Source organism: Vicugna pacos, unplaced genomic scaffold (genome assembly GCF_048564905.1).
Source record: "Vicugna pacos unplaced genomic scaffold, VicPac4 scaffold_107, whole genome shotgun sequence".
Taxonomy (NCBI): Eukaryota; Metazoa; Chordata; class Mammalia; order Artiodactyla; family Camelidae; genus Vicugna; species Vicugna pacos.
In genome coordinates, this window is record NW_027328787.1 from 83110 (window position 1) to 107020 (window position 23911).

Consider the following 23911-nt stretch of genomic DNA (forward strand, 5'->3'; position numbering starts at 1 on the left):
TTCATGGCAAAGACTTTCACCTGGTGAAGAACTTGGAGTTTCTTCTAAGAAGAGTGGGTCTGAAAAGAGTCCAAAAAGCGCGGGAGTGACAAAGTCCCATTTGTCTCAAGTAGGGGAGAGTGGCTGTGGGGCCACGTAGGAGACTCATGTGTCCAGGTGGGCAGTGTTGGTGGCTTCCTCTTGAGCGGTGGGACGGTCAGTGTTTAAAAGCGAACATATTGAAGGCATGTTTAGATGGTAAAAAGGAAAGGATGAAGGCTGGCTGTGAATGCAGGATGGAGTAAGGCCCAGGTTTCTGGGTGGATTAATGAGGTAAATGATGGTCCTTCTGTGCTCTGAGGAGGGAAAGCTGCAGAGGGATTTCTGCGGAAAACTGATGAGTTCAGCTGTGGGTAAAGTGAAAGGTTGTTAGATGTGTGGTCTGGGAGCTCAGGTGAGAGCCAGTAGTGAGTAGGGGGAGGTGAGAGGGACTTTCAAATAATTTTGTATTGTGAACATACAAATAAGTATGAGTAATGACACATTTAACACCTCTATATTCTGGATTTAAAGCCCAGTAACATTTTGCTATACTGACTGCAGAGGTTCTTAATATTTTTTAATAGAAATAAGTAGAAACAAAATAGTGGAGTTAGTGAGCATCTTAGAGTAGATGTGTGTCCTTGTATGTATTTTTATACCTCATCTGTTTATAACCATAATCTACAAAAAGTTATCTTGCTTAGCATAAGAGTTAAACACAGGGACGTGACACACATTGTTGGGGGTTGAAGCTGATCTTCTCGGGCAAATTATGGACCCTCTCTTTGCCTTAGTTGCATCGTCTGTGACTGCCCCAGGGCCCCTCATCACAGCTGATTTCCTAGAGTAGATGTTGGGAGGGAGGCTGCTGAAGGGAGTAAGAGGTGGCAACTGCTAGGGATATTGAAGAGAGACAAAAACAGATTAAAGCCGATAAACTGAGTACAAATACCCTCTAAATAGAAGGAATCCCGCAGTGTTTTGAGCCGCTTATCATAAGGGAAAGAAAATCACGTGGATCCAAAGCTCTTGAGCATATGAGTATTGTGGGTGGGAGGGTGTCATTATAAAAGTGTTGAGAAAAGGCCTCTTTGTTTTCCTTGACATTACCAGTAAGGATGGGGAGCAGAAGCGAAACCCTCTGCTTCACAGTTGAAGGTGCTGTTTTGTGTGAAACTGACCAAAGTTTGGAAACCAGTCATCAGTGATGCTGGCAAATGAAGAGGCTTCTGGATTGGGTGGGGCACTTGCTGTGACTTCCAGGTGACCTGCTGGCTGGGGACTGTGTGGCGGGCAGTAGTTTTGCAGGGTAGCCCGGGCATAATCCCTGGCTCTGATGCTGCTGGTCTGATTAACAGACCTGGGCACACACTGTCCTAATGGGGCAGCTCGGGATGTGGCCCTGCCGTGCTGAGAGCGAGAAGAGGGCTCCCCTGAGGAGGTGTCCCTGCGGAGAGTGGAAATGTACTCCTGCAGGGGAGGAAGAGCCTCTGAGCAGCGGGCCGGATGCACAGGCAAGACCAGCATGAGCACTGATGTTTCCGGGAGCCGGAAGTCATACAGTGGCCCAAACGGCCTTGTTTCTGAGAGACTGGAGGGAATAGATGCTGAAAAGGCAGGCTAGGGTCAGACCCTGTGGTGGGTTATGAGTGACAGGAGAGGATTGTTCAGGCAGGCATGAGACAACCCTGTGGGCGTCCCAGCTGGGGCGTCACGCCGAAGGGAAGAGCAGAGTTATAGACTTTGCCACTTATTAGCTGTGTGACTTTAAGCAATATCACCCCACCTCTCTCTATATATATCTTCATCTGTAAAGTGACACAGTGACAAGGTCGTGTCATCAGAAGTATTAGCTTAGCTCTGATCCTCTTTGTCGACTCCTGTCAGTGCTTCCCTGCAAGGTTCTGCAATGGCTGCTTTTACTCTGAGACAGGAGGGCGTAGAGGGACACTGTAATACCCGAGGGCAGGAAGGGGTTGCTTTAAAAGCAGACATGTAACAGCCTGCAGCTGCAGACCTGCAGGCAGTTTGGTTGACGGTCCTTGAGAGGACTTTGGAGGCCTTAGCGTCGTCTTAAGTCTTGTTTCCCCTTGGGGACCGGATTTGCCTTTGGGGATTGATGTTGAAGATTTGAGCTTCTGCAAAGCTGTTTTCAGAGATGGGTATATACGTAAAATATCATATAAAATAAAATGATTTATTTAACGTGTGCGAATTTGTAGCTGTTAGGAACAGCTCTGTTGGCCTGGTCTCCACGGGGGACACCAAGGGTCAGCAGAGCGTACAGGAGGGCAGGCAGCCTGCAGTGCTTCTGCGGGGTGTTCTCCCCAGCAGGGCGCTCTGCTGAGTTGAGTCTTCTACGAGTTTTGTTGCCAGAGGAGCAGACAGCAAATTAATGAGTTCTAGAGGGATTGTATAATGACAGGAAGAAATAGGAACCCGGAGATTTTCCGGACTAAAACACGCTTTGGTTCCTGATTCAGTGTGTTCCATTACAGAATTGATGAGTTGTGTCTATTCTGGAACGTCATTGAAATAAACGTTCAGCCTATATGTTAAGGGCTTTGTTTTATTTGGCTGGAGGACTCGAGCCGGGATGACAGCCTCTCAGATCACTCTGAGGGACTGCTCCCAAGAGGTAGGGGAGGAGCTAGGATATATAGAAGCTTACAACAAAGACCAGGTAATTGGAACAATAAAACATTGCTTGTTATCTAAAGAAAACCAGATATCTCAAGTTCAAGTATTTACTGCTTTTCTATGTATGGTGAGAAGCAAACATTTGAGTCATTGAATTCATTCCTTTGGCAATCCCCTGGCTATCTAGGGCCAGTATCCTATCCTTTCTTACTCTGAGTCTGCTCAGAGGGCACCACTGTGAGTGGCTGAGAGGCCGGGCTGTAGGCATGTACTCGCTGGGGGTTGGCAGCAGCCGCTGATGACTCGGATTCAGCATTCTTTGTTTACTGTCATGGTTGCAGTATTTTCATGCACATTGTAGTATTTTCATTCACAGTGCTCCCACTTGGTCCTAAATTCGACCAATATTTTGAGAGAAATTTCATGACCAATTTTGTCCCACGGTGCTAGGATGGCTCATTCCTAGTTCAGGTGAAGAATCTTCTGAGTTGCCATTCAAGGTGTTAGTTTTTTTTTGTCAGGCCCTGTTGATACTAAAAGTTCTCTGGATCACCTGTCTTACTAGTCTATTATGATACAGAAAGTGTTTACCCATCTTTGCTCATTCCCATACCTAGAATCACACTATTATATTTATTTTATTCAGGGTTATAAATTTTATCTGTTTCTTCAAGATGTTTAGCCATCATCAATCTTGTGGGCCTAGTTACACATTGGGAATTGTAACAGACAACAATTTTATAAAATAGACAGGATATAAGTAATACAGCTAGTAACGTTAATAAAGTCACGAGTAAGAATTTAATAGTCGAGAAGTTGTATTTTTGGGTTAAAATTTTGCTTGTGTTTCTGAGTTTGATCCTATGAGAAAGTTCATATTTATGGTCAGGGTCAGAGCAGGTATTAATTGGCCAGTTGAAATCTCCCACCTTGTAAGATCAACAGTGGCCTAAACAGAACTATAAATTCTTTTTAGAATAACGTTTCTGAGGGCTATCTAATTAGAGCCTTGGAGTAGGGAAACCCACCAAGGTAACACAGAAGTACTAGACAAAGGTAATTTATCATAAACTTAACAAGTGGAGTAGTTCATAATCAAAGGTTGGAGAAATTATCAAAGTAATTGGTATACAGTCCTGGTCCGGTGTCTTGGGTCAGCTGTCTAGCTCAGATGTCATCTTCTTCTCATCCTGGTCTGGTAGCTTTTTCTCCATTTGGGCATTGTTTTCAGGGGAGCAGCACTCGATAGGCCAGTGCAGTGCAGGGGATGTTTCAGAAAGGAAATGAATCGGAGACTCCGTTTCCTTCAGCTTTGGTGTGTATGGTCTGGTAAAGAGTACCTGAAAAAGGGTCCTTCCATTCAGGTTGGAGACAGTTCTTTAAGTCATGCCTGTTGCAGTATGTATAACCCCTGGCTGCAGGTCATGGGGCATTGGAACTTTACCCAAGGATAGATTTCTGAGCTTCAGAAACAAACCTAGAGTATCTTTTTCATAATTCAATTAAACCGTACAGTAATGTGACATAACAGCAAGGAATGATCTGGGAAGTGTCTTAGTAAATATGGACCTCAATTAACAAAACTAGAATTTAATATCCACTAAAATATAATTTATTTTCTCTCTTAAGTTACCCTCAGTTTTCTCAAATATAGCCAAATCAAGATTAATTTTTTACAACTTAAGTCTGATTATTTGATCATATAGGCTTTTTTAAATTGGCTGTGTTGGAAGTTTTAATACGGAGTCTCAGGGTAGAATGTTAAGGTTTGCTAAGGCCAAGAAAGACACGTCAAGGCTTTTCATGGGTTTCTGCCTTACAGATTTAGGTAAATTCTTTTCTCTTTAAAATCCTTAAAATATCTTTATACTCCTATATCTGTTAGGAGATGATCTCCCTAATTTGTTTGATAGAGCCACTGGGGACCTAAGTGTTTTTAGTCTATTGAGGGATCAGATAGAGGGAAAAGATAAGTGTTCCAAGTGTGATTACATAGGTATAATTTATCAAATTGCTGTGAACCATAACTAGCTTAAGGAGAAGAGATTCTTTACGTCTGGGAAACAGGTTAAAAGCCAGTAGTATTTCAAACAATATCAAAAATTATAACCATATTCAGCAGGTTAACCAGTCCCATGTAACTAATTCTTTTAATGAGAGTTTTCATTAGAACTTTAAAATTTCTTACCCAGTTTAGTTCAGTGCTGTAGTTTGAAATTTATTAGAAATCAGTAAATCTCCTTGAAGAGAAAGCATTTTGCAAAACCATCAGAAGAAAACAATTAACTGTCTATAAATGACAAAAATTTAAAAGCATGGTTAAACACCGTTACACTATAATCAATAAAGAAACCTGTTCACTATACCCATAATTATCACTGGTAACATTTCAGATATGCCAGAATTTTAGGGAGTCCATGTAATTTCTACAATACCTATATTAATAATATTTCTCATTCAATATAACCTTAGAAGTTTTATGATTCATTTGACAATTCCATGTTATTTAAAATGCCAAATGAAACTTTATAGTTAAAAATCTCTCTTTGGGATGTTTCAGGGGCCTTCTGTAGCATCCCAAACTTAACTGGAGATTAAAAGAATTTTAATTAATTAAATTAATTTTTATTTAATTAATTAGAATGTTATATTTGGGGAGCTTTGTGAAAGATTTCAGAACACTTGATCAGATAAACATATAGATCACTGTAAAGTAGTACTAATTCATTAACAAGAAAATATGTCAAATGTAAAGGCAGAACAGATCAGCTAAGTGGTATAAGAAGTTTTACAATCTGTTACTGAAGGTGGATTAATATTTTAAGAAAATTTTTTCCTCTTAACAGAGAGAAAACCAAATCTAATCTTGTTCCAGCTAACTTCTAAGATTCATTTACGTTGCCCAATTTGTTTCTAAACTTAGCCAATTCTGACCATGTACAAAACTCTTCCCTCAGGGTTCCTTTTCCACAAGACTCCCACAGCTTTCTATACTTATATTAGTGTGTCCCTTATTTTGTCTTCCATTCAGAGGTAACCAGCTTCAGGAGAAAGTCACTATTTTTCATTAACAAAGTATTATTCCATTCTTACATCTTCCTTTACGCATTTATATTACTTTCCTAGGATACTGAGATCATTCCCTTACTAATAGAGACTATTTCAGTGTGGCACCAACCATTTATTAATATTTCTATATACCTTTAGTTTCACTGTAAGAGGAAGTCAAATGTTAAGTAATTCGTATTTCAATGTTATTTTATCTGAAAATGGCATAGCTATTTAATAAAATCTTGTCATTTAACTTAATTTAGCACACCACTAGAATTTAAAGATACCAAACACTTAGAGATTATCTTAAACATACATTTTAAAAATATATTTTAAATATTTACCCAAAGCTCTCATCTCATTTGCATTTAATTTACTTAAAATTTTACCACAGCACATTACTTTTATTTTTTTTTTGACAAATCTGCAACAGATATAACAGGATCTTATTTGACTTTCATTAAACCTAGGTACAGTAAAGGTATTATACATAATATTGATGACTTTAAAGATGTCTATATTAATTAGAACATACTTAAACTAAACAATATCAAATATTATCTTAATATTGAATATTTTCCATTTCACATGACGCTGAAAGTCAATTTGTTCAGTTGTTATTTTAAAAATACTTAATGTTTAAGCTCTTATATTTTTACGTCAATTAAGCAGAGCTCTATGACTTTGAATTTTTTTTCTTTAGCTGTAGAAATATCTCACTTCTATAATGTGTACACAGGCTTATAATCAGAAAAAAGCTAGAGATCTCATAGCTTCACTTTAAAACTTACTTATAAGATAGGTATAATAATAGTTGGAGTAAGCTGAATTTGCTTGCTCAAATCACTAAGGCTTACTATTTATGAAACAGACAGTTAAAATTTCTTCACAAAGGCTGAAGGACCCTTCAGAGTTCTGAGTTCTAATATGCCAAAAATTTCTTGGCCTTAAGGTTTATTTCGTTGAGCTAATTAGACTCAGTCCTAGGTCACTGTTTGTTGTATTTATATTTCTGATGTGCAAGACAAAGACACTGTCTTCCAGGTCCCCAGAGAACTGCTCTCTCACCCATGCCGTATTTTATCTCCTTAAATGGCATTTTTGTATCAGTGAGAAGAGCTGTAAACAAAGAATTCCATGTTTTAAAACATTAAGGCTTACTTAAATATGTCTTCCAAAACTTGCATAAGGCATTTAGTAAGATCTCTTTTCCTTGTGTTATAAGTTAAACCCAGGGTAAACCTGTATTTTTTTATTAGCCACTCAAATTAGTTTTTAGTTTTACATTCTATTGGACGGCTTATGTAACTATATTGGTTTATTTTAATTTGTTCAATTAATATTTTCAGAGGGACAGATATGTGCCTAGCCTTATAATACCAAGAAGGGGAAGTGTTTTTCCTCTTAAACATATGTATCCCACAACATAAGCAAAAGTTTTGTATAAAGACCATTTAAATATACCAATTTCACAAACTTTTATCTCAATTTTATTAAATCTTATACCTTTAATTTTTATATTTATTAAGTTTAATCAATAATTCTTATTTCTAGAAGGAGTGCCAGAAACCTTTTTTTGTGTGTGTGTGCATTGTATATAATTTTATAGAAGTCTCTAAGATGCCCAAGTTTCAGCCAAAGAGCTTAGGCACTTCTCAGTTTTTAATTTCATTAATTGGTCTGTTATCCCAATTATTGATCAAGTATTTCAGTCTATATATACATATATTTCAAACTGTGGTAAGTAAAATGGGCTTGTTTGAACTTTAGTCTTGGGGGGGAGTAGGTGAACTCTTTGGCCCTTTTTTTTTTTAACTTTACGTTGTGTAGTATCAAAACCCTGTATGTAAATCCAAAAATGTCCATTTTATGTATTTGATTCAAAATAACCATATAAAAATATTTATCCTTTTGGGATAAGCCACTTAATTTTTTTTTCGACATTTTTACAATCATTTTTCCAGTTATTCAACCTAATTAACATTAATAATTCTAAGTTTTTATTAGCATATCTAGAAACATTTATTAGAAAGGAAAAACACAAACGTAGCTTTTCAAACCAGTTTTATTTTTTTAACTAAGTTCTTAGGTTAACCATTAGATATATTTTTCTACATTTAAACTTGATTTTAATAGAAACCATAAAACAACTGTTTATAATGAGATCTCTTTAAACTTTCACCAATTAAAAAGTTTTTCCAAATTAAAAAATCCATCATATGGCCGTCAATTTATATACAAATATAATATATATATAGTGATTTTAAACCAATAAAATGAAGAGGCCCTTCCACATGAGAGTCGGGGTGTTGCCTAAATAAAATTCAAAGGTTTACTCTCCAAAAGCTAAAAGCCTTTGTGGTCCAGGCTGATGCAACAAAGTTTAAGATGGCAAAATATCTGAAAATTGGTACTATCAAAGAATTGCTTAGAATCCCAATTTATTTGCGTGGCCACCATATGTACACAATACTTGAAACTTTTGTATGGTGGAGTCCAAGGTTTCCTTTAAAAAATAAACTAAACATACATATACATACATACACACACTTAAAACACCCAGAGAAAGATAAAACATTTACATTTCAAGGACACTGGAAGAGAAATCCAAGTTACCCCTAAAGGGGATTTTGTTTTTATAAGTTCAGAATGCCAAAAAATGTTTTTATCAGGCCTGGTTAGTTATTTTCAGAGTGAGTTTTTTTTTTCTTATTCCCAATTAATGTTGTAAATTTTGTATGTACATAAACCTGGCTGGGGTAATAGTTGGAGACTGGCAATCTGTCATTTCTTTTTCTTTTCTTTTCTGTTCTTTATTTTTTTTTTGAAAGTTCTATTCCCCATTGTAAGGTCGGGTTCTCAGAATAAATTTGCTAGTAAGATTTCCCACAGGGACAACTCTGTTTCATGAAGTCTTTGTGTCTACCACTCCTGGAAGATTCTCTGTCACCCGAGAAAGCTGTTACCAGCCAGGAGGATGGTCCGAATTATGGAGTTGAAAGTTTCCTCATAAGAGTTTTACTTTTATCCTGAAAAATTCAATGTAGGTAACCAAATTGAGGAAAATATTAGACCAGACTCTTACCTAACCACTCAGTCCTGAACCCAGTGTCTTTCAACTTGGACTCACTCAGGATGTCTCCACTGGGTGAGTATTTTCCTCATATGTTTCCACCAGCCCCACTTTGGACATATCCTCAAGGTGGATATTTCCTGTTATCTTTCAACCAGGCCCCACCCAATATGTCTCCACTGGGTGGGTAATTCACCTCAGGTTCTTTCAACTGGAGGGCCACGTACCTGGATACACCGCCAGATAAACTTAGGATCATCAACCAATATGTGAGATCCGAGAACCAAGAGAGACTCACCCAAATTCATCTGGACTCCCCGAGGAGGTGGATGGGCACAAAGGGCCACTGCTGGTACCAAGGCTCCAGTTACTTGGAGAGTTCAGGTGGAGAGAAATCTGCTGTGGTGCTTCATGGTGTCCAAAACTGTTGACTGAAATACATGTGCAGCCTAAAAGTTAAGAGTTATGTTTCATTTGGCGGGAGGACTCGAGCCGGGATGACAGCCTGTCAGAACTCTCTGAGGGACTGCTCCCAAGAGGTTGAGGCAGAGCTAGGATATATAGGAGCTTTACAACAAAGACCAGGTTGTTGGAACAATAAAAGATTGCTTGTTATCTAAAGAAAGCCAGGTATCTCAAGTTCAAGAATTTAGTACTTTTGTATGTGTGAGAGGAAGCAAATATTTGGACTCACTGAATTCATTTTTTAGACAAGCACCTAGCTATCTCGGGCCAGTAGCCTGTCCTTTCTTATTCTGAGTCTGCTCAGACGACACCATTGTGAGTTGCTGTAGCAGCTGGGCTGCAGGCCTGTCCTAGCTGGGGGGTGGCGGCAGCCTTTAATGACTTGGTTTCAGTATTCTTTGTTTACTGTCATGGTTGCAGTATTCTCATTCACATTGTAGTATTTTCGTTCACAGACTGATTATGGATAATCTGCAACCTTGGAAAGCAACCGAGATGGAATTACTGCAGGTACCTTCTGCTTTAATAAGCCGTGTGCAAACATAAACAGGGAGGAAGCATACACTTGGATTTGGAGGTGTAGGAAAGGGATCCTGCACATTGCAGGAGAACGCAATGCAGAATTCCTTAAGTCCACCTTTCTTTACTGTAGTGGTTTCTGAGAACAGTTTATGGTAATTAACCAACATTGACAAACTGCACAAATTGCATTTAAGAGCTGGCCGGCTGAAACTTGTGTATTGGAGAGGTGGAATTCAAAGGCAAGTGGTCAGGTGGATTGGAGAGAGATGGAGCCAAGGCCTGGGCCCAGATTCCGGTTTAAATTGCCATTTCTTCACCATAGGGCCTTGAAATAGAATTCAAAATCTCTTAACCTGTTGGTGAATCTGTGAAATGGGCATAACATTCTTTTCACCCTGGGATTGTTGTAAGATCTAAAGAGTATTATAGCACACATGAAGCACTTAACCCACTGGCACTTAGCAGTGTTCACTGTGTGGGGCCGCCCCGCTTAGCATGTGTCAGAGCCGTAAAGGCAGCATTTGTCTGTTGAGGATGCACTTGTAGCCCCTTGGCTAGGTTATGAATTTGGTGATTTCCTATAATCCTTGTAATTCTATGTGCCATGGACAGTTATTTTCATGGACAGATGAGGAATCTCATGGTAAAAAGACTGTATAATTTGCCCAAAATCAGATAATAATTTTGGGTGCAGAGGCCTCGGTTCAGCATGGCCCCCTGGGCCTTCTGCCCTCTCTGTTCAGCACCAGAGCCAGATATGGAGTCGGCTGTTTCCCTGCCCAGAATATCCGGCAGGCCGCAAGACACATCTGGCCCTGTGCTGCTTGAGCAAAAACTCCGAAGGAGAGACAGTTACAAAAGGGATAAACATAAAAACAAACGACAGCAAATTGTGATCAGCTCTGAGAAGGAAAGGAACACGTCTCGCCGTGCAGAGCTGGGAGCTTTCCCGTCGAGGCTGCTCTGGGGGTGTTCATCTCAGCTAAACAATTTCTGCTGCTGCACCAAGGCAGGAAGGCAGGGCGCGTGTGGCCAGGTAGACAGGGCCTCGTTGATCGTACTCATTCCCCATTAAGCGGCAGCTTTCACGGGCACTTACCTAGTAAACAGATGTTGGCCATAATCATCACGCACTTTGCTTGGTAGTTTTCTTGGCCCCAGCATTGAGATGAGGTCATTGAAGCTGGGGAGTTTGCTGCATGCCCGTGATTACCTTGCAAATACCCCGACTGTTCTTTCAATCTAGACTGGTGTGGCTGTCATGTCCCAGCCCTGTGAATGGCATCGTGTAGCTTCTCCCAAGTGGCCCAAATGACTGACATTGATATGCTTAATTCGTTGGAAATAGTATGTGACAATAATAGAAAAAGGTAGTAAGAAATTGTTTGGAAAACTGGAAAAAACCTTTTCTTCCCCAGCTGGGGGAGCGTAACCCGTATCACTCACCCTACTCACTGCCTGTCACCTCCTCCCCGCCGACTCCGTGTTCATAAGCCACACTGAGCCTTGGGAGAACATTTTGCCTCATGACACTTTTGACTAGGACCTGCAACTTCTTTGTCCCTAGTTAACTCTCTCTTCAAAGCCATTCAACTTTTTTGCAGGCTCCTCCACTCAGATGTAAGAATAGCCTCTTTAAACTTCTTGATGCAGCTCCTTAATGAAGATCTTGTGATGGAAACCTAGCCAAAACTGGGATGTATGCATATAGTGACTGCAACCTCAGCACTTTGTTAGTTCAGAATCAGAGGGGTGAGTGACTCAGGAAATGCTTTTTTAAGGTAACAAGGGGAAAGTGAAAGGACGCAGGCTGTGTGAGAAAGAAACATCTCAATCACAGCCAGTAAGGCACCTGTGTTCAGGATGGGGTGTGGCGAGTGCAGAGTTCTCACAAAAAATAGTGGTGTGATGGGAGCGAGGACAGTTGGGTACTTTATTGGGGAGGAAAAAAAGTGGGCTGAACATTTCCTTGTTGAACAAGAGGATTGTGACATGATGTGCTTGTATTTTGGAGAGAAGGGTTTTGTGGGGACAAGCCTAGGAGTACGCTGTATGTCTGGGGAGTCAGCACAACAGAGAAACACAGAGAACCGGGCAGACCCCAAGACCCATGCTGGGGGAGAGACTGCCCACCAATTGGAGCCCTGGAGGCTGCTTCTGTCCCTTAGCTGTGGCCTCAGACCTCCCTTCACAGCCCAGTCCTGTTGATACAAGAATAAAAAACGTTGGGCATGAGAAGGGCTGTGTCCCAGGCTTTCATTGAGCCCCTGGGATGTGCCCCACCAGATTTTGTTCCTTAACTTCATGCAGTAAAGAATTCAAGAGCAAGCCAGTGTTGAGTAAAGGTAGATTTATTCAGAGAGATACATTGAAATGCAAGAGAAACGTCACGAGGTGTGGGGGTTTGATGCTCATATTAGAAGTAGGTACACACTCCACAGATTGAGGGCCTTCCCCAAAGAGGGAGAGAGAGTTGTGACCGCGAGGTGGCACTGTGTTGCTTGTTTTCTTGGGCTTGGTGGTTTCATATGCTAATAAGTAGAAGGACCAGCCTTAGGGTAAGGCGCTGGGATTCCCAGGGAGTTGGCCATTTCCCACCCTTTGACCTTTTGTGGCTATCATTGGGACTGCCATGTTGCCTGGGGCATGTTATTGACCAAGTTACTAATACAATGGATGTTTACTGAAGCTCAAGATCTGCTAGAAGTTAAATCTCTTCATCCTGAGCCTCAAGGCCTATTGGGGGTTGAATCCTTTAACATTTTGATGTTAATTGCTGTGGCCTTCCTTGAATGGCTGTGCTCTTCCCCCTTCCATCCTGTCTCACTGTGATGACACAGAGACAGCAAAGGTCTGGCCCTACCTGTGCTCTTGCATTTAACTGCGGGAGGTGTGAGGTGGGCTTATGATGACCCCGAATGGTGAGAAAAATGTTTCAGATTTTCCTACGTGAGACATGGGAACCTGACAGCAACCTCCGCAGATTTATCTCACGGGCATTATCGCTTGTGTTGTTATAGAAACAACAGGCAAGCCAAGAAACAAGTATAACTCACAGGGTTGTAGTACTGAGATTTATTATGCTGACACGCTCAGAGGGGCTTCTTTTCCATAGCTCTGAGCACCTCCAAGACGTGCACATGAGGTTTTATAGGGTTAATTACAAGTATGGGGCTATTAGCCAATAAGGCTCAAACAACAAAAAGCAAGGAATCAGTACACTGAAGCTTATCAATTTGGAACAGATCCCGTTACTGACAATTGTTGTCCTTGGATTTACGTGTTAGCTTATTAGCCCATTAAACTGACACTAAACTTCAGGTTTACCAAGTAGCTCAGCAAAACTTAGATCAGTAAACCGACATTATCACACTTAGATTTGTGACTTAGCTTGTTAGCCCAGCTGGGGTTTTCCTTCACAGTGTCACTTATCTTTTTTATTTTTCTTTTTATCTGTTTTTAAGTATTTAACCCAAATTTAATATCAGGGTTTTTTGGGAAAGAAATTTCTCTTTTTCTTTTCTTTGGGGTTCTTTTGGTGGGAAGGTAATTAGATGTATTTATCTGTTAGTGGAGGCCCTGGGGCTTGAACCCAGGACCCCGTGCACGCTAAGCACATGCTCTACCACCCGCCCCTTCATCATTTTCTTTTTGCTTTAGCTGCCAAGAATCTTACAGCTGAATTTGTAGTCGGCCTTTAACACTTGCCCTGACTTCATGGAATCCATTTTTATGAGTTTATCTCCCCCTGGTTTCATTTAAGTATTGAATCTCCATTTTCTCTTCACTCTCCGTTTTGCCTTTTTGTTGTTATGGTTGTTAAGCTGTGTTTAAAAAAAATTGTTTAAATTCTCTTTTAGCAAGAGGCTGAATGTAAATATGCAAACAAACAGCACAATTAAATGCTTTTATATATTCTAAGCTGTTTAGTATTTACTTAAAAACCGATTCGAATATTAAAGTGATAACATTTTAAAAATATTTTTTAATTTTTTATAGAGATATAGCTGATTTAAAATATGATATTAGTTTCAGGTGTACAATAGATGCTCCATTTATAGTTACTGTAAAACATTGTCTGTATTCCCTGTGTTGTAAGATACATCCCTCTAGCGTGTTTACATTACATGTTGCAGTTTGTATAAGAAAGTTGGGTAACGCAGAGTCTGGAACGTGGCTGTGTATGACTCAGGTTCACGCTCACCCTGCATGGCAGAGCTCAGGCCTTCACTCCTTTCTGCAGGGGAGCGAGTGGAGGCAGCTCTCATCAGCGCTGGCACCACCCTCTGAGTGGCAGTGACAGCAGTGACTGTGTGTGGACGTGCAAATTGTTTTTCCAAGAGCTTTATATGCGTTTCTGCATTTAATAATCAAAGCCCTCCTGTGAGGAAGCGTTTTAAGTTTTTAATGCATAATACATTTTATTTTGATATTGATAGATTTCAAACCTCTGGAAAATTTACAGGAGTAGTACAATAAACGCTTAGATACAGTTCACCTTATAGGGCACTATTTGGCTTTCTGTGTCTGGCTTATTTTAGCATAAAATTTCAAGGTTCATCCATATTGTAGCCTGAATCAGTACTTTATTCTTTTTGTTTGATAATATCCTTTTCCATTTTTTTTGGTTTTAGTCTATTTAAAAATATTTTCATTGAAGTCTAGTCAGTTTATAATGTTGTGTCAGTTTCTTGTCTACAGCACAAGACTTCAGTTAAAAAGGAACATACCGGCATTCATTTTCATACTGTTTTTAAACATAAGTTACTATAAGATATTAAATATATTCTCCTGTGCTATACAGTATAAACTTGCTGTTTATTCTTTACATACTCAGTAACTGCAAATCTTGAACTCCCAATTTATTCCTTCCCACACCCTCCCCCCTCTGGTAACCACAGTTTGGTTCCTGTGACTCTGTCTGTTTCTGTTCTGTAGAGAAATTTATCTTTTTGTTTCTTTCTTTTTTTTTTTTTTTGTGATTCCACATGTCAGCAATCTCATGTGGTATTTTCCTTTCTCTTTCTGGCTTACTTCACTTAGAATGACATTCTCCAGGTCCATTGATGTTGCTGCAAATGGCATTATTTTATTATTATTTTATGGCTGAATAGTAGTCTATTGGACAAATATGCTACAACCTCTTTATCCAGCCATCTGTCAGTGGACATTTCGGTTGTTTCCATGTCTTGCTATTGTAAATAGTGCTGCTGTGAACATTGGGGTGTAGGTGTCTTTTTTAATTAGGGTTCCTTCTGGATATATGCCCAGGAGTGGGATTGCTGGGTCATCTGGGAGGTCAAGGTTTTGTCTTTGATGAACCTGTATAATTTTTCCACAATGGCTCCACCAAACTGCATTCCCACCACAGTGTAGGAGGGTTCCCAATTCTCCGCAGCCTCTCCAGTATTTATTGTCTGTGAACTTCTGAATGATGGCTATTCTGACTGGTGAGAGGTGATACTTGATTGCAGTTTTGATTTGCATTTCTCTGATAATGATATTGAACATTTTTTCATGTGCCTACTGGTCATTTGTGCGTCTTCATTGGAGAAATGTTTCTTTAGGACTTCTGCCAATTTTTGAATTGAATTGTTTGTTTTTCTTTCTTATTAAGTGTAAAAGCTGTTTACATATTCTGGGAATTAAGCCCCTAGCAGTTTCATTTATTGCAAATATTTTCTCCCATTCCATAGGTTGGTTGTCTTTTTGTTTTGCTTACTGTTTCCATAGCTGTGCAAATGTTTGTAAGTTTAATTAGAGCCCTCTTGTATATTTTTGGTTGTTTTTCTATTGCTTGAGTAGACTGCTCTAGGAAAACATTGCTGAGATGTATGTCACATGTTTTGCCTATGGTTGCTTCTAAGAGGTTTATAGTGTCTTGTCTACATGTTTAATTCTTTAACGCATTTTGAATTCATTTTTGTGTATGCTGTGAGGGAGTAGTCTAACTTCATTGATTTACATGCAGCTGTGCAGTTTTCCCTGCACCATTTGCTGAAGAGGCTGTCTTTACTCCATTGTATGTTCTCACCTCCTTTGTCAAAGTTTCAATGACCAAAAGTTTGTGGGCCTATTCTTGGTAAATGTGTTTATCCGTTCATTGATGGATGGATATTGTTAGTAACTTTTGGCTACTCTGAATGATACTGCTATGAATATTGATGTGAAATTTTTATGAGAATATGTTTTCATTCTGTTGGCTGTACAGTTGGCCCTCCATATCTGTAGTTTCCACTACATGGATCCAGATGGCTGATTGTAAAGGGACTCGAACATCCTTGGATTATGGTATCCAGGGTGTGGGGTTCCTGAAACCAACCACCCAAGGGTATTGAGGGATGACTCTACATATAGGAGTGGAATTGCTGAGCCATATAACTCTAAGCTTTTGAGGAAATACCAGACTTCTCCAAAGAAGTTGCACAATTGTCCCTTTCCCCTGGCCGCATATGAGGTTTCTCTGCCTCCTGAATGACATTTGTTATTGTCCATGATTTGGTAATAACCATCCTAGTGGGTGTAAAATGAGATCTCATTTTGATTTTGATTTGTCTAGTGATGTTGAGCATCTTTTCATATGCTTATTGGCCATTTGTATATGTATCTAAATTCGTGGTAAATTTAAAAATTGGGTCTGTTTTATTGTATTGTTCAGTTTTAAGAATTCGTTATATATCCTGGATGCTACTCTCTTATTAGATAAATGTTTTGCAAAATTGTTCTTCTATTCTGCACATTGTCTTTCACTTTATTTTTTTTAAACATTAAAACAATTTCTTTACAGGGGAGGTAGTTAGATGTAATGATTTATTTTATTTTTCTTGCTAAGCACGCACTCTCTGACTTGAGATACCCATTTCCCCTGTCATTTGACTTTCTTGATGATGTCTTTTGTAAGAAAAGGGTTTTAATTTTGATGAAGTCCAGTTTATCTGCTTTTTTCTTCTATCACTTGTGCTCTTGGTATTGTATCCAGGAAACCAAAGCCTATCCTAGGACCACAAAGATTTATACTGTGTCTTCTTTTAGAAAGTTTATAGGTTTAATTTTTACATTTCTGTCTGTGATCTACTTTGTTTTAATTTTTATTGGTTATATAAAATATGGGTGTTCAGATTCCAGATTGATTCTTTTGCCTGCAGATACCCAGCTGTCCCTGCACAATTTGTTGAATAGACTATTCTTTCAATGGGGTGTTTTTGGCCCCGTAGTGGAAAACTGTCTGTAAATGTAAGTTTTTCCCCGTGGGTTTTTATTGTGTCTCATAGATTTATTTATCCAAACTTATGCCAGCATCATACTGACTTATTACTATAGCATTTTAGTACCTTTTAAAGTGAGTCCTCCAACTTTACTCTCCTTTTGCAAGGTTGTTTTGCCTATTCTGGGCCCCTTGCACGTCCATATTAATTTTGGGATCAGTTTTTCAATTTTTGCAAAGAAGTCAGCTGGAATTTTGATAGGGATTCCACTGTATATGTAGATCATTTTGAGGAGTCTTAATATTTTTAATAATACTGTCTATCATTCCATGGAAATGGGATGTCTTCCATATATGTAGATCTTTTAAAATTTATTTTGGTGATACTTCAAAAAGTTCAATGTACAAATCTTGTAAACTTTTGTTAAATGTATCCCTCATTTTATTTTTAATGCTGCTGTAATTGGACATGCTGAGTTTCTTATGGGTGGGACTATATATCAATCTTCTTATTTCTAGAATTCCTTAACAGCAATTACCCTAGTTATATATTTGCTACTTAAATCTATCCACAACTATTCCCCGCCCCGTGTTATAAGAAACCAAGACCCAAGTTAAGCTACCTGAACACCTATGTGGAAATGTGAAATGAGACCCTTGGGTGGGGCTTTGTGCAGATGATACTGGAGCTTATTCAGGATGGCTTCATCGTAATTTCTTTTAAACAACCCTTCCGGTGTATTTAGTCAGATACATTAAGAACATGCCCTTTTGATGTGCGGAGTAGCTAAGACTATGATTTTCAAATAATTTCTAGTGAGAGTGTTGTTCTTGAAACCTAATTTGCATCAATCTTTGAAGATTTATGTTTCAGGGGCTTTGAATAAAGAACACCTGTCTTTAATCAATAACGACAACTAAATGCTCAAGCAACATGTAAGAGCTTGAGCAAACTGCCCCCACCCCGTAGTGCTGGGTGGCTGCAGCTGCAACTGGAGTCAGCGCTTACCTATCCCAGTACGCTTGTGCTGATCTGCTCAAAGTGGTTCGTCCAACAGTTTGTCAGTAGTCTGTTGGACAAAGTCATTAAAAATTGATTGAAGGTTGCTGGAATGCAATATATTTTTATTAATATTAATTAAGCACATATTGAGTGCTTATTGTATGATGGAATTGTCCCTCAGCCTCACATGAATATTATTTCTCATAAAACCTCACATATTTCCTTGTTAATCTCACTTTACAGATAAGGAGACTGACAATTAGGTCTTCTCTCTTTCGGGGGAGCTCATTATCAATGATGGGAAGTTATAAGGGAAAAGATATTTATTCATCATGAGAAAACATTTTTCTGAGGGTCAGCAAAGAAGAAGATGAACACTGAAGAAGGTGATCATTGTTCAAGTGAGACAAGCCCTGGGTTGTGCGGAGTCTGCATCCCTGTCCTAGAGAAGGCACGTGTAGAGCTGCGTACTGGGTGAGGCGGCGTGGCCGCGCAGGGAACGCGGATGCTGGGCCGTTGGGCTGTGCTCAGGCCTGGTGGGGCTTTCTCCTAAGGGCAGCGGACCATCATTGACAGATTTTATGTTGGAGAGTGGGGTGCTCTCGCAGTTCACTTTTGTCTTGTAGAATGCTTGGAAACATTTAGAAGGCTTGGCAGGAGGTGATGTGATGAGTCAGAGTAGGGTGGCTGCGAGGTGTAGCAGTGTTCAATTTTCAAGTGGTTTTCAGGCCCAGGCTTGTGGCTCAGTAGCCGTGTCAGTTTGAATGACGCACTCAAGGAAGTGAAACAATTTATCTAATCAATTGAAGCAGCGATGTACCCAATTCCCAGGACTGTTGTGGAGATCCAGTGAGATAACGTTTGCAGTGTGCAGCATGGTCCCAGCACAGAGTCAGTGCTGAGTGAGTGCCAGTGAGTATCTGGTAGGTCAGGTGTGGGTGGTGGGACTCGGTGTCTGAGGATATCTGGGCCCTGAAGGAGGGGTCCATTCACATCTGTGAGTGATGGGTCTGAGTTGGGAGAGGCACGGAGAACTTAGCCCCCGACCAGAGGCCCTGGGCAGGACGGCTATTGGAGGAGCACCGTGAAGTCAGCTCTTTGCAGGTGGAGTTGGAGGTGCCCTTGTGACATCTAAGTGCAGTGTCACGAGCTGAAAGTGGAGGTCTGCGCCCAGGCTGTGCATTTTCGAATAATGTCAACTCCTGAGGACACCGAAGTATTGATCACTGAACGGAAGTCATACTTTACAGGACAAATGAATAGTAGTATCACCTCTGTCATCAAAGCTCACGTCTATTTATTCATCACTCAGTTTGCTAATTGGGTACTTACAGAGCTCACTTCACCGTCCTCCCGTGGGCTCAGGCTCCACAGAAAAGAGCTGGTGTGTCTTCCTCTTTTCCAGAAGAAGACACATTTAGCTTGTAGACTTCTGTACCTCGCCAGACTTAGGATATTAGTTTGTTGGTTTAATTGTATTTTCTGTTGGCCATGTCCTGACAGGAGAGAAATTTTACCTCATGGTCATTTTTCAATTAGCTGTTACTGAGAATTGCTGATCTGATACATAGTGTATGTATTATATTAACTTTGTAGAGTAGTTATCATTTTTCTGTCTTTGCCCTTTAATTTTGATTGCCCCTTCAGTGTTCTATCCTTTTTGGGGCCTTATTTTTTTTTAATTAAAAAATTTCTGTTAACAGTTAAGAAAACAAAAACAAAGAAAAAATGCACATGGGAGCTAAATTTAGAAAATGTCTAGTGTGTTTTCTTTCTCGGCAATGGAGGGTTCTAGAAACTCGTGAAAACTTTCATTACACAAGTTCCTTAAAATGCTGATTAAGAAATAAAACCTTCCTTCCTCATCTTTCAAGCTGCACAACAAATTGTCAAGAAAGTGAGGGGAAATTCTCAGAAGCCAAGACAAATGAGAAAGCAGGGTTTCTGGGAGATATGCGAGCCTTAGAATCCCTGGGGTGCTGGTTTGATCCTGAACTGATTTTCAGTTGCCTTGACAGGAGGGCAGGATGTGAGCCCCAGGCCTCTGACACTAGGAGTTGGATGGGGGATCATATTATGGGCCAAGCCCATCCTGAGGATCTTGGTTTACTAAAGGGTGAAATAGGAAAAAAAAAAAATTCCTCAAGGCAAGAAATTAAGGAAAGTCAATTTTGTTGGAAGAGGGGAAAAATAACAAATCCAAAGTAAGGATATAATTTAAAGTTGTTCTGGCATTAGAGTGACCACAAACACCTGGCAGAAAAGCACAGATACTCCTTGATTGATAAGTTGTGTTTTGAATGAATCAGTGAACAGCCATTCTGAAAAAGGCCTCCAGAGTCTTGTGGATCAAGATACTGGACAGCAAACACCTCCCTTCCAAGGTCTCATTCAAATAACCAGAAAGGTTTTAAAGGAAAGAAGCCATAATCATAGATCTATTTATTAACAGTTCTATATGCTACGAATTCAGAGGTGACTATGTAGTTGTCTCCTCTATTATGGACCTTACTTTCTCTTTGGGGAGACAAAATGACATAGTTTTTAATCTTGGTGGAGGGAGGTGTTAGTCTGTTGCAATTAGCCAGGAGAGGAGATTAAGAAAACAGTGAAGGGTGGGTGAAATTTTTAGCTGAGGACAGTCTTGTTCACTTGGCTTTTATTTGCAGGCTCAATGAACTGTCACTGGAGGGAATAGATCTTACGGAGGATGGACATAGCTCAGGCCTCATTGGAATGGACAAATGAACCTGGAGAAAGACAGTCAAATCTGTGCAGACATTAAAGTTCACTTGAACGTGCTGCATCCCTGAGCCAAAGATAGGACAAATATGCAGCAATTCTTGAGGACAGAAGAGTGGTTTTTAAGGTTCTCCAAGAATGAATCCCATGGAACCGAGATGGCCAGTTGTCAAACTGAGACTTTGTTCTTTGGACGGTGTACCCAGCAAGGGTATTGGCCTTTTATATGTTTCCATTTGTCTTTAATACATGTCTGTTGATGAGGACGTGGGCACAAATGTTTGACACCTTGTCGAGGCGATTTTGGATACCTGCCTAGAAGCACGGGCACAGTTGCGGCTGCTTCATACATCTTGCAACCCATCCCTTTCCCCGGCTCCGTGATCACGGCAGAGTGGTTCCTTGTTGACCTGTCCGTTTCCTCTGTGACATCATAACCCATGAAAAGACCGGAGCATATTAACTTGGCTTTGTTAAAGTCAAAGAAACAGATCAAATGTGGAGTCAGATTTGTTCTTTCCTATTTCAGTAGTACCATGGAGATGGCAGTTTGGGCAGCTTTTTGTAGTGTCCTTGAGGCTTTCTCTCTCAGCTTCTTTGCGCCTCAATTGAAAACCCTTCATTGCTGTCTGGCCTGCTGGTAATGCACACTGCCTGTTTTGCCCTGAAGATGTGTTCTGTTTATAAACTCATCTCTACTCCTTGGAAAACAACACAAGAAAAACTCAGTTGGTTTTCCACCAGTCATGGGCAGGGGTGAGGTATACCATGTTATTATTTCATAAAATAATAGTAATAATAGTAATAGTAATAGTACTAGAAATAATAATAGTATAATAATAATAATAATAATTATTATTATTATTTTATTATTATAATAAAATAAAATTATTATTTTATTATTATAATAAAAGATGTCTTAAAACAGGACTGAGCACATTGGAGAGAGTCAATAAATGTTTCTGGCTTAAATCAAAAGTGATGACTTAGTGATTCCATGGCTGCTGTATTTGCTAAGCTAGTTACTCCTTTGCTCCATTACACATTATTTTAACTGAAAAAGAAATGCAAGCAAAAGGTTAAAAAAAAAAACTCAAACAGAGCACAAAAATACACAAGTGAAAGAAGTTTTCCCTCATCCTCTGTTCTTTCAGCCCTGTCTGGAGATGCCACTGTTTACTATCTTTTGGGTGCTTTTCCAGATATGCTTTGCACATTCCCACCTATGTATGTAAATTCCTTTAAAATTTTAGTTATTTTTAACTTAAAGAGATTTAAATCCTCAAGTGGCTTCTGCCCGGGTAATAGAACAGAACAAATCTGACTCCATATTAGATCTGTTCCTTTGAATTTAACCCTATGCTCTGTCTCCTGGGCTTCATCTTGCTTGTAAAAAATTGTTGCCTAGAGCCTGAAATACACAGGAGAGCTTATTCTGAAGCTCTGACCTTTAAGGATATTTAACATTTTTTCATTCATTAAAAGATAGCAAATTGCAGAATAGAAAATAACGTTTGTTTTGTTGGAGATTTACAGGGATCTGACCCACGCAGATAGCTGTAAGAACAAAGGATTCTAACAAGAAGGAATTCCTACACTAAGAAGTTTGCAACAACCAAGCGCGTAGGAAAGGAGCCTGAATTGTGACTTGGGGAGATGGTTTTCCAGAACATTAGTTTGCCAACTAGGTCTACAGAAACTTGCTATTCCAAGCCCCAACATCTGGTTTCCAAACTTATTGGCCTGTCCTGCACTGAGGAGTATGAATTTGGACTTGGTAACACTCCTATCTACCTAGAAAGCAGGGCACTGGAGCTGAGTGTTATGGAAACAGGCCAGCCAAGAAACAAGCACCAATCGGAGTGCTGGAGTACTCAGAATTATTATGCCGGCGGGCTCAGAGGGGCTTCTGCTCCGAATTTCTGAGCACCTCCAAGACGTGCACATGAGGTTTTAAAGACTTCAATACAAGTAAGGGGATATTAGCCAATAAGACTCAAAGAACAAAATGCAAGGAACCAGTACACTGCAGCTTATCAATTTGTAATAGTTCACATTACTGACACTTGTTGAGCTTGGAATTACGAGTTAGGTTGTTAGGCCAATAAACTGACACTAAACTTCAGATTTACGAGATAGCCCAGCAGAACTTAGATCAGTAAACCGACACTTATCACACTTAGATTTGTGACTTAGCTTGTTAGCCCAGCTGGACTTTTCCTTCACATGAGGACAGCTCTCCCACCCCCAGGAAACCACTGTGAGCCCTTGATGTTTCCACTAGGTTGGGGTATGGTTTACCCAGGAGGGATGGGGACTATGCACCAACACTCAGGCAGTCTGCTCTGTCTGGGGCTCTGATCTTGTACCACACCACTCCCCGCCAGCCCAACACCTGGGACAGTGGAGCTAAGGCAGTGATCCTTCCTGCCTGTTTCCCAGCGTGTAAAAGGGGAATATGTACTCTTCCCAAGGAAGTTCTGAGCGACAACACCTGCGGGTGCTTGGTTCTCAGAGCAACAGAAAACCCAGCTCCGCATGGGGGCAACGGGTGTGATCCCCGTAGTGTTTCTGCAGAAGCATCTGATGGAGGGCTGGATCAGGGAGGTAAAACATGAGCTGTGGGACTTGAACGGTTACAGAAGGGTACAGAGGTAGGTCTGCCATCTCAGGGTGCCCTAGAGGTAAAGCTTTTTCTCTCCAACTCCGCTACGACACTCCCCTATCCAGACCCATCCCTTCTCTGCTCTTCCTGTCCATCTGTATCCCTCCACTTTTCCCCTCTTCTCCACCCGCTCCCATCTTCTCCCTCCCTCGCTGTCCCACCTTCTCTCGCAGAATCCAGAGAGGATCCATGTCCCTCCTGCGCATGCGCTGTCGGTGCCTGGTGGTCCCCTGGTTCGAAGCTCCATGTCCGAGCCGGGGATTGGCCCCAAATGCTTCTCAACTCTGTCGCCCGTTAGGCCTTTGGTTCCTGCCTGGGGCCGGGGCTTCTGGCTGTGGAAGTGCAAGGTGGGGGGCTCCAGGGAAAGGGTTCAGGCGGCTTCGGGAGGGTGATCCGCCTTTCACAGCCCCCAGGGGCGCCAGTCAGCCCGTGTTCAGCTGAATTTCTCTGGCCAGACCCTTCTGACAGCACCACCTGCCCCGGCGCCCCGGCCACAGCTGTCCAGGTCCAGGTGTGCGCCTGCCA

General features: G+C 40.5%; 1 protein-coding gene across 1 annotated transcript in view; it reads left to right on the forward strand.

The window, feature by feature from the left end:
* LOC140694882 (trafficking protein particle complex subunit 9-like) overlaps positions 1-23911 on the forward strand; it is a 230532-nt gene that overhangs the window by 37277 nt on the left and 169344 nt on the right. The gene's annotated exons all lie outside the window — the stretch shown is intronic.